The sequence below is a fragment of the Martes martes genome (genome assembly GCF_963455335.1).
Source record: "Martes martes genome assembly, chromosome: 14".
NCBI classification, from domain to species: domain Eukaryota; kingdom Metazoa; phylum Chordata; class Mammalia; order Carnivora; family Mustelidae; genus Martes; species Martes martes.
The window spans coordinates 19,746,747-19,762,880 of record NC_137902.1 but is presented as its reverse complement, the minus strand read 5'-3'; the positions used below and the strand labels follow the sequence as shown (position 1 = coordinate 19,762,880).

Here is a 16,134-nt window from a genome sequence, read left to right as displayed (position 1 = left end):
CTTGGAAAGCAGCAGACGGCTGTTTCATGTCCCCAGATTTATAGAGCCAAAAAAGAAGGAGATTGTAAATAAAATGACTGGTTCCAGCCCACATCTGATAGATGGTGGGAAAGATCAAGTTGTAAGAGAAAAAAGGAAATGTCAGAGAGGCGGATAAGTGGGACGCAAAAGAAACAGGTATTTCGTAATCACACTGCCTAGGAGGAGTCTGCTCAGAATTTACAGCATCTGGCTTTAGCAGAGAGAATACTTTGTGTTCCCTGGACCGGATTTGAATTCCGGTTTGCTGTCTTACAAGACAGCCCTTCCCATCTGAAGCTTCTTCTGGGACAAACTCAGAGAGAAATTGTTGGGCCAAATTATCACAAAAGGTGAGAACACTGGGGTTATGTCAGGCTCTTCTGACTCTTCGGTCCTCACATGTCTGGAGAGGTGGACCAGTCACTAATGTTTACTGAGCTCTGTGTGCCTGGCCCACAACAACCAAGGAGTGGAGGACTGTTATGCTCATTTTGCTGGTTAAGGAGACTGAGGTTTGCACTTGCCCAAAGTCCACAAGCTAGGCAGGGGTGGGGCTCTGTGGGGTACATACAGGCAGCAGGATGGATTCCTAGCCCCCAAGCCCTTAAACACAAAGGGACCCTAGAGGTCACCTCATCCAACCTGGTAGTCCAGACCCTAGCCAGAGAGAAGCAGCCAGATTCAACATTCAAACCCAGACTGCGTGGGCCTTAGATACAGCCAGAACATTAAATGTGTAAAAAGAATGAATTGTGCCCCTCAGACCCGCAATTCATATTTTGAGGGCCCAACCCCCAGTACCTCAAAATGTGATTAATCATATTTGGAAATAGAACCACGGTAGATGTAATCACTCAAGCGAGGTCATACTAAAGCACTGGACCCCTAATCCAATAGGACTGGTATCTTTACAAGAAGGGGAAACTTGGACACAGACAGAACACCATGTGACAATGAAGGCAGACATCACAACAATGCATCTACAAGCCAAGCATTGCCACCATACGAGCAGAAGCTAGGAGAGAGGCACGGAACAGATTCTCTTTCATGACCCTCAGAAGAGACCAACCCCACCTTGATCTTGGAGTTCCAGCTTCCAGAACTGTGAGAAAATAAATTTCTGTTCAAACCACCTAGTTTGTGGTACTTTGTGACAAAAACCCTGGGAAACAATACAAAATTAGTTCTACCTGTTCAAGCGTGTGAACTGTGGGGCTTATTTTGGCCACACAATATTCACCCATTCTCCTTCCTTTCCTCCCTCTCTCCCCGGCTCATTCTCCATCTCTGTTATTCTGGTGAAATACTTGGATTCCAGGAGTCTTTGATGACCTGGGCACAAGTGGCAGTGAAGACTCAGAGATTGCTATGGGACCAGGGCAACGTGGTTTACATGGTGAGAGCTGGCACAGAGCTTTGTTCTCCTCTGCCAGGCAAAAACCTGGATGCATGTTTTCTGGAGCTGCTGCCTCTGCTAGCAACATGTGACCAGCACCAAAGCAGCAGAAGGCAGAGCAAAAGGAGAGGAAGAGAAGCTGAAACATCATCATGTTATTTGAGCCCTGAATCCTGCCATGCCTGAAACCAAATCTCCCACTGGACTTTTCAAATATCAGCCAAAAAATCTCCCTTTGTGTTTACGTCAGTTTGACATGGATTTTCTGTCACTTGCAGTTGAAAGACTCCTCCCTGAATCATTTAAGTAAGTTGCATTCCATCTGTGCAACTGAATGTTATGCATGAAGTAGATATAATTTTATTCATATTGATAATTAGGTATGAACTAAGAAATGAAAAAGGCCGATTACAAAACAATGTAATATCCCATTTTTATGATTATATATGCACATATATCTCTACTAACATAGATACCTTTTTAAAATAAAAGGAGAATGATCCACAAAGCGTTAACAATGTTTATCTTGAAGTGACAGAATTTGGGGTGATCTTAATTTTGCTCTGCTTCTTTATTTTTAGATTGGTTTTGTTATTTTTAAAAAGCTCAAAACACTACTCCTTTCTCTGACCCTTTCTCCTTTAAAGACAGAATGGAGGACCTGTTTCATTCTCCAAATAAGAGCACCACAAGCAAAGTAGCCCTCCAATACTCAACTTAATAACTGGTTGATGGCCTGACCACTGATGGGGGAAAGGGAGCAACATCCCTTTTGATAAACCCCCAGATGAAAGGACTGAAAAAATAAAAATCCTTGTAGGATAGCAAACAAAATTACAACTTTAGAGGAGGCTTTTAACCTTTTCAAACATTTCAGTTTGTTCTAATAAAATTGATTGCTATAGAACCAGTGATGAGTGAGGCTCTCATAAATTGGTACAATATGGCCTTATTTTTGTAAAGCTAACCAAAAGATAGGCTTGTGGTTACACCCTAGAAAGGAATGGGAGAAGAAAAGCCAACTTTTGGGACTGTAGAGTCTGCCAAAACAATGTACTGTAAATTAAGGGTGGGAGAATGCATTTGGCTCAGCTCAGAATCTACTCCCCCTTTGTATTCAATGAAAACTGAACTCAGACCTTTTGATATCTGAGTTCTATTTACACTTGGCAAAGTTCAGTTCTTTGGTTCAAACGAAAAAAAAAAAAATTAACTTAAAAAGACCCAAAGGATTTCTTGGACATCAAATGGTTCTTGCACAAACAACATAATGATGAGCTAAGTGTAAATGAATCGGGAATATACAGAGTAAGTGACTGAAACACGCAGACCTCCCCATGATTCAGGAAAAGAGGCTCAGGGAAGCATTGTGTCCGTCTCTTCCTTTAAGGAGGATTCCTTTTTACCATATTTTATCCTTTTCTCAAGAAGTCTTTGAGAGACCTTTGGAAAATGTGGGAAAAGGATGAGAGTATATCCAGCTGTTCCTGATGTTGACTTTTCACAATCCCTTCCTGGCTCTGCCTTGAAATCTGGGCTTTGGATAGAAACAGCATGGCCTAGAGGTAAAGGTCAAGGACAAGTTCTGGCCCTGACTCTGCCACTAAATAGGCGTGTGACTTTAGAACGGGCAGATCATCCTCTTCTCCGGTTTCCTAGAAATTTGGGTTTGACCAGCCTCTTCCAGACCTGCTGTGCATTTGATCAAGTTCTAATCAAAAGACTTGAAGCTGGCAGCCTGGCAGATATGCTTTGTGTGGCTCTCGCTATAGTCATTTTTCACAACCGTTTTATTGGCATATAATTCACTTTCTATACAATTTACCCATGTAAAGTGTGCAACTCAATGGCTTTTAGTATATTCAATTTTTTGAACATTTTTAGCACCCTTGGCATTTACCGCCCATTTCCCTTGGCATTTACTTCCCTTTTGCCTCCGTCCTTTCTACTCTAGGCAATCACTAATCTACTTCCTATAGATCTGCCTCTTCTGGCTGTGTCATATAAATGTAGTCTTATAGTATATGGTCTTTTGTAGCTGACCTCTTTCATTTCGCATAATGTTTTCAAGGTTTATCCATGTTGTAGTACGTACTTGATTCCTTTTATTGTCAAATAATATCCCATGTAATGTTTATCCATTCATCAGTTGATGGTCATTTGGGTTGTTTCCACTTTTTGGATATTGGGAGTGATGCAGCTATGAACATTCGTGTGCAAGTTTTTGTATGGACATGCTTCCATTTCTCTTGAGTATATATGTAGGCATAGAAATGTCGAGTCATATGGTCACTCTATGTTTCACCTTTTGAGGAAGTGCTAAATTGTTCTTCAAAGTGGCGCCACCATTGTACATGCCCACCAGCAATGTATGAGGGTTCCAATTTCTTCACATACTGATAAACACTCGCTGATATCTTTCTTTTTTATTTTAGTCATCCATTATAGTAGGTATAAAATAGTATCTTGTGGTTTTGATTTGCATTTCCTGATAGCTAATGATGTTGAGCTTTTTTTCCATGTGCTTATTGGCCATTTGCATATCTCCACTGGAGAAATAGCTATTTGGAACATTTGCCCATTTTAAAATCGTTTTTTTTTTTTTTTCAGTATCGAGTTGTAAGCATTCATTATATACTCTAGATGCAAGTCCCTCATCAGACATATGATTTGCAAATATTTTCTCCCATTCCGTGGGTTGTTGCATTTTTAAATTCTAGTTAGATAGCAACATTTAAAAAAGGAAAGGTTTGCTATTTAAAAATCCCTATCTTCAGCTTCTTTTGAAAAATCAGAAGATTGGTTTGGCAACACTGGCCCTCACTTCTATGCAGCAACAAGCAGCATGAACAGAGCAGGGGCTTCTCCCTTAAGATGGGACAGGGAGCCCTCCATTTAACCATGTAGGTTCTTCTGTTACCTGCCAGGCCCCTATAGTATGTGACTTCTAAAGAATTTGACAAAGCATGGCCTGGATTCCAACTCCACTGAAATTGCCCTTGTGCAATTGAACTAAGTCAATCACATCTTGCCGAAATGTTTTACCCCTGGCACATAAACACAGAATGCCCCAAACTTAGCACCAACTAGCAAGTCCTTCACTCTTCCTGTTTAGTGACTTGGATTTTGCAAGGCGTGGGGCAACTCACCGGGGCTTGGCAAGGTCTGCAGAATTTTGGCAGCCCTCTTGGTACTTATGTCATGAGTGTCCCTTGCCATAATGCATCCTCATTATTAACTCAAATAAGCCAAACTCAAACAAATGGAATCGAAAAACAGAGGAGCAGTCTGCCTGAACTTCAAAACACTACATAAAAATATCAGGAAAACAATTTCACGCTTAGGACCATAGCCAAGAATAAAAATCATCATTTCTGATTGTTTAACATCCCTTCCTCTAACCATAATTTGCCTGCTAAAAGCAGCCCCTTCTCAGCATAAAATGAAGAGCTCTAAAAATATGTATTAGTAACTTAATCTAGTCTATAACACTCTTTTCTCCTGTTTCTCATTAACCTTTGTTTACATTTTTGTTCATACATCCCTTCATTTAAACCTTTTTATCCTTACTGTTCTTTTTTTAAACAGCTGAATTGTATATAATTCACATTATAATTCCATATATTTCACTCACTTAAAGTACACAAGTAAGTGGGCCTTAACATTTTCACAGAGTTGTGCCACCATCACCACTATAACCTTTTAATCCCCCCTAAAGAAACCCCTCACTCCTCACTTCCCCATCTCCCCACTTCCGGTCTTACAAAACCACTAATCTATTTTCTGTCTCTGTAGGGTTTCCTCTTTCTGAGCATTCCATATAAATGAAATTATGCAATACATCACCTTTTGTGTCCAGTTTCTTTCATTTAGGGTAATACTGTCAAGGTTCATCCATGTTGTGGCCTGTATCAGTGTCTCGGTCCTTTTTATGGCAGAATAGTATTCCATTGTCTGGATATGCCACACTTTATTTATCCATTCAAATGAATATTTGGGATATACAAGGAACTCATGCAATTCAGTAGCAAAAAGAAATAACTCAGTTTAAAAAAAAAAAAAGAAATAACTCAGTTTATAAATGGGCAAAGGACCTGAATACGGATTTTCCCAAAGAAGCCATACACATAACCAACAGGTTTATGAAAAGGTGCTCAACGTCACTAACCATCAGGGAAATGCAAATCAGAACCACAATGAGATATCACCCCACACCTGTTAGAATGGCTGTTATCAAAAAGACAAGAAATACGGGGTGCCTGGGTGGCTCAGTGGGTTAAGCCTCTGCCTTCAGCTCAGGTCATGATCCCAGAGGCCTGGGATCAAGCCCCACATCGGGATCTCTGCTCAGCAGGGAGCCTGCTTCCCCCTCGCTCTCTCTCTGTGTGCTGCCCTGCCTACTTGTGATCCCTCTCTCTGTGTCAAATAAATAAATAAAATATTTTTAAAAAAAGACAAGAAATAACAAGTGTTGGGGAGAACGTAGAGAGAAGGAAACCCTTGTGTATTGTTGGTGGGAATGTAAAACAACACAGCTATTATGGAAATTAGTATGGAGGTTCTTCAAAACATCAGACTAGAACTACCATATGATCCAACAATCCCACTTTTGGGGATATATCCAAAAATCACCATCTTAATAAGATATCTGCACTCCCATATTCATTGCAGCGTTATTCATGATAGTCAAGACATGGAAACAACCTAAAGGTCCATCAGCAGATAATGGATAGGGGCGCCTGGGTGGCTCAGTGGGTTAAAGCCTCTGCCTTCGGCTCAGGTCATGATCCCAGGGTCCTGGGATCGAGCCCCACATTGGGCTCTCTGCTCAGCAGGGAGCCTGCTTCCTCCTCTCTCTCTCTCTGCCTGCCTCGCTGCCTACTTGTGATCTCTGTCAAGTAAATAAATAAAATCTTTAAAAAAAAAACAGATAATGGATAAAGAAAGTGTGATAATATATACACAGTGAAATATATTCTGCATTTAAAAAAAGGAAACCATCCATTTGAGACAACATGAATGAACCTGGAGAACAAAGTGCTAAGTGAAACAAGCCAGACACAGAAAGACAATCATTTCATGATCTCACTTATATATGAATTCTAAAAAAAAAAAAATTTGAACTCATAGTAACAGAGCAGAATGGTAGTTAGCAGAGGCTAGCTGGAGTGGAGAGTAAAGGGGGAAGAGGTAATATTTATCAAAGGATACAAACTGTTAGTTATAAGATGAGTAAGTTCTGGAGACCTAATGTACAACTTGGTGAATATAGCTAATAATAATGTATTATACATTTGAAATTTGCTGAGAGAGTAGATTCTAAATGTTCTCACCACAAAAATAAAAGTATGAGAGGTAATGGATATGTTAATTAGTTCAATTGTGGGAATCATTTCAGAACATATATATATATATCAAAACATCACACTGCATACCTTGAACATATATAATTTTGTCATAAATAAATAAATAGATAAAATTTTCAGTGGACATTCGAGCTATTTCCACTTTTTGGCTGTTGTAAATAATGATGCAAATATTTATGTATAAGGTTTTTTGTAGATATATATTTTCATTGCTCTTGGGTTATACCTTGGAGTGGAATTGCTAGGTCATATGGTAAGGTAATTCTATATTTGATATTTTGAAGAACTGTTTAACTGTATTCTAAGGTGGTTGCACCATTTCATACGCACACCAGCAATGAATAAGAGTTCCAATATTTCCACATCCTGGTCTGTTCTTATTATTCTTTATCCATATATTTGTCCTTCCTCCACCTGCTCTCTCCATATTTCAAATGAAATTTCTTTTTTTTTTTTTTTTCTAAATGAAATTTCTAATGACTTTTGTCACTGGGAAAGTGAGGTAGCACTTCATATTAGAGTGAACCCTCACTTAGCCTCTCCTTTTAGGAAACAGGCAGGAAAAATTACACCACAGAGTTCCCCTGTACTCTAGTAAATTAGATTTATTTCCCTAGGGTACCATAAGCCTGAGTCTCTAAGTACCTAGTCTGGATTATTTTAGGTACGAACAAAAAAAGGAGTACTAATTCAATCACTTATATTAAGGCCATAGATTTACGGAATTTGGGAACTGGAAGGATCCCTTCATCTAAACCTTCATTTTATAAATGAGGATGTTCAAACCAAGAGATTCATGTGAGCAAGACTACACAGCCGGGTTACTGCAGAAGACTGGTCTACTGCTTCCCCTCTATTTCTCTTGTTCTTCAGGCCACAGTCTCTCAAGTCAGCTGTGCAAACCCAGCATAGCAAACCCTGGATGGTTATAATTTCAAGAGCAAGGGCTACATCCATACACACATGAAGCAAAGTGAAGGATTAGGGGATTCCCTGGATAATTTCCACCACAAAACTCATGCAAGTGAACACCACCATCAAAGGTTGTAAATTTGGTACCGAAGGGCTAAGTCTGGCCCATAGGTATTTTAGCTCATCCCACATGGTATTTTAAGATTTTTAAAAAATCGTTGCCAACACAGAAAAATGAAGAGATTTCACCCCACCACACACACACACACAAAAGATCTGTTAAGATTGGGCCTGTGGTTCTTGCTAAAATTTTGCAACCAGACATGGTGGAGTCGAGCAGTGGTGCCCAGTACCCAGCCAGTGGGCTTCATATGTCATGCTATCTGCCTTGTTCCTGAAAGTATTGAGCTGGGGCCTCTTAATCCAAGTAATTGAGACATCTGTAAGGTGTTAGTACATTTGCTGTCTGCAGGAGGGTTCTAGGTGCTTTCACCATAACATCTTTGCTGCAGGGATTTTTGCCACATTAACTAACTGGCCATAAGGCAATTTTGCTATACAAGATAAAACCATGAAAAATAAAAGAGGGACATTCATTTAAAAGAACATAATGAAACATGAAAAATGAACAACAAAATTTAAAAGACTATTACAAAATGTAAATTCTTGAATCTATTCAAAACATATAGTATAGATTCATCGCAATACTGCACAAATAACTGATTTTATTTTGTGGACTGTACCTATGCACTTTTCTTCAAAGTCTTTTGTTTATAATATTATTTTTTTCTTGTTAATTCATCTTTTCATTCAGCATCACATTTTTTTTCCCCACTAAAATTTCTTCCTTCGTTAAAAGAAATACTAGGATGGATATTTGTTACTGAGCTTTGTATTGCATTGTGAAAGCCTTCTTTTAAAAAAAAATTTATGTATGTTTTTGAGAGAGAGAGAGTGTGTGAGCATACAAGCTGGTGCAGGGGGAGTGCAGAAGGAGAGGGAGAAGCAGACCCCCAATCCAGGACCCTGAGCCAAAAGCAGATGCTTAACCAGTTGAGCCACGCAGGACCCCTTCTGAAAAACTTCTATACTGGCATTTCCTCTTGGCATATTACCACATGTCTGTTGATAGATGTTCTAAAGTTCTATGGGAGATGTGGGTTCAAAAGTGCACCACTGTATAGACCATTATGAAGGTTAAGATTTATATAATAAAAAAACGGGAGTACTGCATCTAGAGAAATGAAACTAAACTGTGTCAACCAATTTTTTTTTTCTTTTATGACACAAATGCCTTATGGTTAATTACTTACGCAGTGAAAGCATTTGTGGCAAAGGTGCGTAGGCCAGCGATGGTTACAGTGACAATACCAGACATGCTGCAGGACTGCTCCCATCTACATGGCTCTGGTTCATAGAGAAAAAGACAAACACAGACAGACAGATACTGGTGGGCAATTGAGATCTTTGCAGGCTTCGAGGGCTTATCAGGGGGGCAGATGATCAAAAGAGGAGCCCCAGAGTGCCGAGAAGGTAGGGCGAGGAGGAGGCTGTGGGACCTCTTCAGGACCTCCTTTTGGCCGAAGTTCACAAAATAAGCAGCAGATGCTGTAGGACCCCCACACATTTCAAAGAGAAGTAACGACAGTGTTGTCTCAGAGCACAAGTCCCCACGGGAGAAAGTCTGGGAACAGCATGCGGTCTTGTGAGCTGGAGCCCTTCAGGTGCAAGGAGCTGGGCTTCCCTTGTTTCCAGAAAGTGCCATCTCGTTTGCTCTGCAGCTCAGCACGTCAATTCTCACAATCCATTGCTCATTGCTGATTGGGGAAAAGAACAGGTGACCCAAAAGGCTATCTGAAACGAGACAAAAGAACACACGAGAAGCACTTTGCACTGTATCTGGAGCCCAGAGAGAACACAGTAAACCTTAGCTCTGTTATTACTGGTGAACTCCCACAGTGCATTTTAAAAATCTGATATCTATATATCTTCATAAAATCATGACTGTCAAAACTAGAGTCCTTGGAGAACTGCTAGTTCACTGAACTTATGAGAAAAGCAGTTTCCTCCCCCAGAGGAAGAGGTGGGGGCCCTCCCCAGTGTGTGGCCCTATCAATCTGGGGTTTTGTCAATGCTCTGATCGTGAAAAGCCAGGCACACCTGTAGATAGGAGGGGAGCTTGGCTCAAGGGGCAGGCCTTACTCTTAGGCTGAAGAGTCACCTTTCTGGGCAGTTTTGGCTCACTACTTAACAGTCAGAAGTTAAGAGGCCCCTGGGCGAGGCTCAGAGACAAATGAGCTCAGAACACATGGGGGAGGGCATGATTTACATCCTCTCCCTCCTCAATGGAGTCGCTGGAGTGTGTGAGGAGTGGGATGGACTGCTCTCAGGTTGGAGTTCAACACAGCTGTAAAAACAGCCCATCCCCATGACACCGCCCCCCTCCCCCAGCTCTCTGGCACAAAGGAGCTGCAGAGTGGCTTAAGGAAGTAAGAGCCAAGCAGGAACCACTCTTAAGTGGAGAGAGAGTAAAACAGAAAGTTTCTATTGTATGACCTCATCACCAATCAGGTCTTTCTTCCTTTCTTTGGAATTAGGAAGAACTGGAATCATGTGGGTATTAAGTAATTTAAAAAAAAAAAAAAAAGTTGTAGATTAAAAAGCTCCAAAGAAGATTTTGTGGTCTGTCATGATCACCAGTTCTCAGGGCCTAACAACCACAGACAGACTTTAAAAATTGAAAAACCTGAAGCTGCTATGCTGGGTAAGACCATCTCCCACCCTCCACCGCATCAATGCCCCTGTCTCTGGACTCCAGCCCCACCTTCCAGCTCCTCCAAGGAAACTCCCTTTGTGCCCCAGGACCTTTGCACAGAGGAAATGCCCCAAGGCGCTTCATATTCCCTGAAACAACAGCAGTGCTTGGGGTGAGGCAGCTGGGACTGTCACAGAGCTTAAAGAAAAGGGGATCCAGCTAATTGCTCAGAGCAACAGCAGGACAAACCAGAAGGAGAAGGAGCCCTGGCTCTTAGAAAACCTGGCTCTGCCAATGCTGAAATGGGTGACCTCAGGAACCAGTGCCCCACTGGGCCACAATTCAAGGAGCTGTACTCTTCTAATGTATGCACTTTCCTGGAAGCATTTTATACTTCAATTAACGTTTTACTTAAAAGTACTTTTAGAAGATGGGTGCCTGGGTGGCTCAGTGGTTTAAGCCGCTGCCTTCGGCTCAGGTCATGATCTCAGGGTCCTGGGATCGAGCCCCGCATCGGGCTCTCTGCTCGGCAGGGAGCCTGCTTCCCTCTCACTCTCTCTGCCTGCCTCTCTGCCTACTTGTGATCTGTCTGTCGAATAAATAAATAAAATATTAAAAAAAAAAAAAAGAAACAAATCAATGAAATAGAACAAGTTCAGAAATAAACCTCACATTTACTGTGAATTTTGTGTGTGAGTTTTATTTTTATTTTTATTTATTCTCAAACATTTTTAATTAACATATAATGTATTATTTGCCCCAGGGGTACAGGTCTGTGAATCATCAGGCTTACACAATTCACAGCACACACCATAGCACATACCCTCCCCAATGTCCATAACCCAGCCAACCTATCCCTACCCATGGAACCCCCAGGAACCCTCAGTTTGTTTCATGAGTACTGCCAATTTTTGACAACAGTGCCAAAACTACCCAATGGAGAAAAAAATAAATAGTCTCCAACAAATAATGCTGGGAAACCAGATATCCACATGCCATAAACAAAAATTAACTCAAAATGGATCATAAACATAAATATGTTTCTTAGAAGAACAGACATAAATCTGCCTGATCTTGGAGTGGGCAATGATTTCTTAGATACGACGTCAAAAGCGTAAGCAACCAAAGAAAAGAGATACAATGGATTTCATTAAAGACTTCTGTACTTCAAAGGATACCATCAAAAAAGTGAAAAGACAACCAAAAAATGAGAGAAAACATTTGCAACTCATATCTGATAAGAGCCTAACATCCAGAGTATATAAAGAACTACTACAACTCAACAATAAAAAGACCACCCAATTTTAAAATGGTCAAGGGCATCTGAACAGACATTTCTTTTTTTTTTTTAAAGATTTTGTTTATTTATTTGACAGACAGAGATCACAAGTAGGTGGAGAGGCAGGCAGAAGCGAGAGAGGAGGAAGCAGGCTCCCTGCTAAGCAGAGAGCCTGACTCGGGGCTCGATCTCAGGACCCTGGGATCATGACCCAAGCCAAAGGCAGAGGCTTTAACCCACTGAGCCACCCAGGCGCCCCTGAATAGACGTTTCTGAACAGACATTTCTCCGAAGAAGATATACAAATGGCTAATGAGCACATGAAAAGACTTTAAACATCTTTATCCATTAGGGAAATGCAAGTCAAAACCATAATGAGATATAATTTCACATGCAATAGGAAAGTTATAATAAAAAAAAAAGACAATAACAAGTATGGGTAAGGATGTGGAAAAACTGGAACCCTCAAACAATGCTGGTGGGAATATAAAATGGTGTAGCGACTCTGGAAAACAGTCCAGTGTTGCTCAAAACATTAAATAAAGAATTATCCCATGACTCAGTAATTCCACTAGGTATGGGAAACTGAAAAATCTAAGTCCACATAAAAACTTGTATACAAATATTCATGGCATATTCATAATAACCAAAAAACAGAAACAACCCAAATGTCCATCAACTGATGAATGGATAAATAAGTGGTCTATCCATACAATGGAATACTATTTGGCAATTAAAAAGGAATCAAATAATGATAACATGCTACAACACAGTGAAGTTTGAAAACATTTTATGCGAAGTGAAAAAAGCCAGTCACAGAAATATTGTATGAATCTGTACACAATGTCCAGAAGAGGCAAATCCACAGAGACAGAAACTAACCACTGACTAGAGCTAGAGTGAAGCTGGGGGAAATGAGGACTGCCTGCTAATGTGTACAGGCTTTCTCTTGGCAGAGGCATAAAGATGTTTTAAAACTGACAGTGCTGATGGCTGTACAACTCTAGCGAATATTCTAAAAGCCACTGAAATGTATGTTTTAAAAAGGTGAATTGTGGGGCACCTGGGTGGCTCAGTGGGTTAAAGCCTCTGCCTTCGGCTCAGGTCATGATCTCAGGGTCCTGGGATCGAGCCCCATGTCAGGCTCTCTGCTCAGCAGGGAGCCTGCTCCCCCTCTTTCTCTGCCTGCCTCTCTGCCTACTTGTGATATCTGTCTGTCAAATAAATAAAATCTTTAAAAAAAAAAAAAAGGTAAATTGTGTGGTACAAGAATTATATCTCAATAAAGCTGTTATAATATTTTACAAAGTAAGAAACCTCTTTTTTTTTTGGACAAAGATCACCTGATTTCCCTTGACTTCATATACCCATTGACAAGACGGTGAGCCAAGGAAGTCAGTTTCTCTATACATTCGGAGTTAACTGGTCCCAGTGACTAATTAGGACCTGGGCAAGAGAGCTGGAGGGAAATTATTCAGATGTAGCTCTACTCATTCACTTTATAAGAGAACAAAGATAACCTACCACAGGCAAAGCCCAGACAAGAAATCAGGTCTGACACGGGATGCTCATGGGAGAATTTGAATTCAAACTCTCTCCCTAAGCATCACTACCTCTACCTTCCCATCAGGCTCAAAGGGGCCATGAAGCAGGTAAACATTACATTGTTCTGCTCCTGTCCTACCCTGGTCTCTGCAGAATCCAAGATCCTTGAAGAGATACATTCTCAGGCTTGGTTGAAGAAGGGCTACCATTTAAATGTTAGAGCTACAATGTACCTCAGGGACCATCCAACTCAGCTCCCTCCTCTAGACAAAGAAACAGAAACAGAGATCAAACAACTTGCTGGAAACCTCACAGCTAGCTGGTGACAGAGCTTGTCTAGAAATACAGTCCAGGCCTCCCAACAGCCAGCACAGTGCTCTTCCCATTCCCAGGACTTCTTCAGCCTACACCTTCTCAACGTCATGATGTACCATGTGTCAGGAGGTGGGTCTGGGGAAAGAAGCATGTGGAGAACTTCCTGTTCAATCTTTGCACAAGATGGGAAGGGTATCTCTTTCTCTCTCTTTTTAAAGAAATCCCAGCAGGGTTGTGCTTATCATCTATCTCCCTTACCCTGGTCCATGAGAATCATACACATCTATCACTCGGATGGGACAAAACAAGGACCAAGTTGCTCAATCACACCTCAGTTCAAATAAGGGTAGACTGAAACAAGTTTTAGGGTGCATTAGTGAGAAATGCAGTCTTTTCCCACCCAAAATCCACCCCTCCCTCTTTTGGTCAAAGCACAATGGTTTCCATCTGAGCCTGTCATGTCTCCATTTTCAGTCCACAGAGTAGGGATGAATCTCATCCCCTCACCCACCAAGTTCTGGGACCCAGGCCTGGACAATCTATCCCTGTGGCCATGACTGGTTCAGGAATAAACATAGGGTCAGGTCAGCCCACTGGAAATCAGATCTGGGATTTGTGCTCCAACCATTAGGAAAGAGGGCTCTATTTCTGCTGCAGCTGCCAGCACAGAATGGTCATACTTCCAGAAGGAAAGTCTGCCTGAAAACAAAGCCAATACTTAAGAAATCAGAGCCAAGAGATGCAAAAAAGAGGCCAAGTCTAATGCCAGTGTTGGTCTCCTGTACTCAGTTGCACTAGAAGCCAGCTCAACCCTTTTTTACCTGTCAGTTTTACCCGAACTGCAAGAAGTTCTCATGTTTTACACTGAGTAGCTCTTAAATTTTGCCAGTAGGGAAAGGGCCTAGGGCAAACAGCCCTTCTCAGCCTCTCAACTGCCTTCCGTGTGTGGTAAGGAGGCTCTGCCAGCTAATGCTGAAAGACCCTTCTGCCCTCAAAATGTTGTGATTCTATAAATCTAATCTTGGTCCTCGAAGCTACTTATGTGCCTAGGACCTAATTCATCATTAGCCACCTGCCTAACCCCATTGTCAGCAGTTAATATAAGGCAACTTCTTCCACACCAGGTTTGCCACACCTCCCCACATCCTTCCACAAGATAGGTCTGGTTCTCTACTCACCCCCAACATGACATGGCAAGGCCAAGGCCAGGTCAAGGTCAGCTTGGGATCTGTCCACTCAAAACCATAACTACAAGCCATGGTCTGTGTTCAGAAAGTGAGCCTGGCCATGCTTCCAAGTGTATTCATTCAAGTCTCAACTGGCCTGAGGATGACTGACCCCCGATCCCGTGCGGATCGCCAAGGATTCTGGCTTCCCGTCTATGTGATCTCCAAACATTTCTCAGTCTCCCACTTTGTCAGAAGTATAGCCCAGTTGTGGCGGGAGTATGAGCTGAAATGTGTCTGAGATGAGGAGATTACCCTTCCCAGCCTCCTGTCCCCAGGGAGAGCCCAGGACAGGTTACTGGTGGGATCTTGCTAGAGATTATGCCAAAGTATTCCCTTACGCAGCCTCTGAAACCATGTGGGTGGGGATGGGCCCGCGGGTGCCAATCTTCCTGGCAATGGTAGATCAATAAGGCGAACTGCTGGTGTATTGTCAGGGCTGTAAATCTGCAGATTATATTCCACGGGAAGAGGGGCAAGGATAGGGGCTCGCCCACTTCCCCGGACACCCGGAGGCGCCTACAGGGGCCAACTTCCTGCAACAGCGGGGGCCTTCCTGCCAGGCCAGGGGGGAGAGGTGGGACACGGACACCGCCCCTCGGGCTGAGCGCCGCAGCTCCGCGGGCACACACGGCCAGGGGCCGGGATCGGGCTGCCCGAGGGTGCCCGCGGCCCTCCTGAAACGAACCGGAACTTGCCCGGCTGCAGTGGTCCCCTCCCCCTGCTCCCGCTCAGGGGGCTCCCGCAAGCCAGGGCCCTCTTCAGACTATGGTGGGCCGCCTGGGGCTTCTCCCCTTCTGGTTCCTGCCCTCCGGGGTGCTAAATGCGCGTCCGGGCCCCGGGGATCGCGCACAGCCCAGAAGCCGGCTCCCCGGCAGAGTCCCTCACCTTACTCGCGGTGCCTTTCTGGAGGCTGCCATTCGGCGGTGACGTGCCCCGGCCCACGTCAGGGGAGCGCAGACCAGCTGATCACCCTGGGAAGAGCAGGAAGGAGCGAGGCCGGCGTGCACGCTGCAAGCGCGCGAGCCGAGCGGCCACGCCCCCTTCTGTGGCGTGCGCTCGCGCCGCGGCCCCGCCCCCCCTCAGGCCCCGCCCGCCAGCCCGGAGCTCCGGGGCTGTCGTCAGGGAGGCGGGAAACAGGAGGCGGGTCTGCGTTTCCACCCCATGAGGCTTTGCCTCTTTCCCCCCTCGCAGCGAGTTAAGGAGTGGAGGCCCTACCACGGCGCATCATTTCTGCTGATTTTTCTCACTGTTCCCCAAAGAGAAAAAAGAGGAACTTTGCCGGCTGAAAGGGCTGGGGCGCGAAGAGCTGCCCTCCA

At 43.1% G+C, this 16,134-nt stretch overlaps 1 long non-coding RNA gene across 1 annotated transcript; it reads right to left on the bottom strand.

Moving 5' to 3' along the window:
* Window positions 1-9,140: 9,140 nt before the first annotated feature.
* On the bottom strand, window positions 9,141-15,865 carry LOC308354906. Its single transcript, XR_013967915.1, has 2 exons — window positions 15,704-15,865; window positions 9,141-9,549 (listed from the first exon to the last, which is right to left on the bottom strand). It is a non-coding gene; the product is annotated as an uncharacterized lncRNA (long non-coding RNA).
* Between the last annotated feature and the right edge of the window lie 269 nt (window positions 15,866-16,134).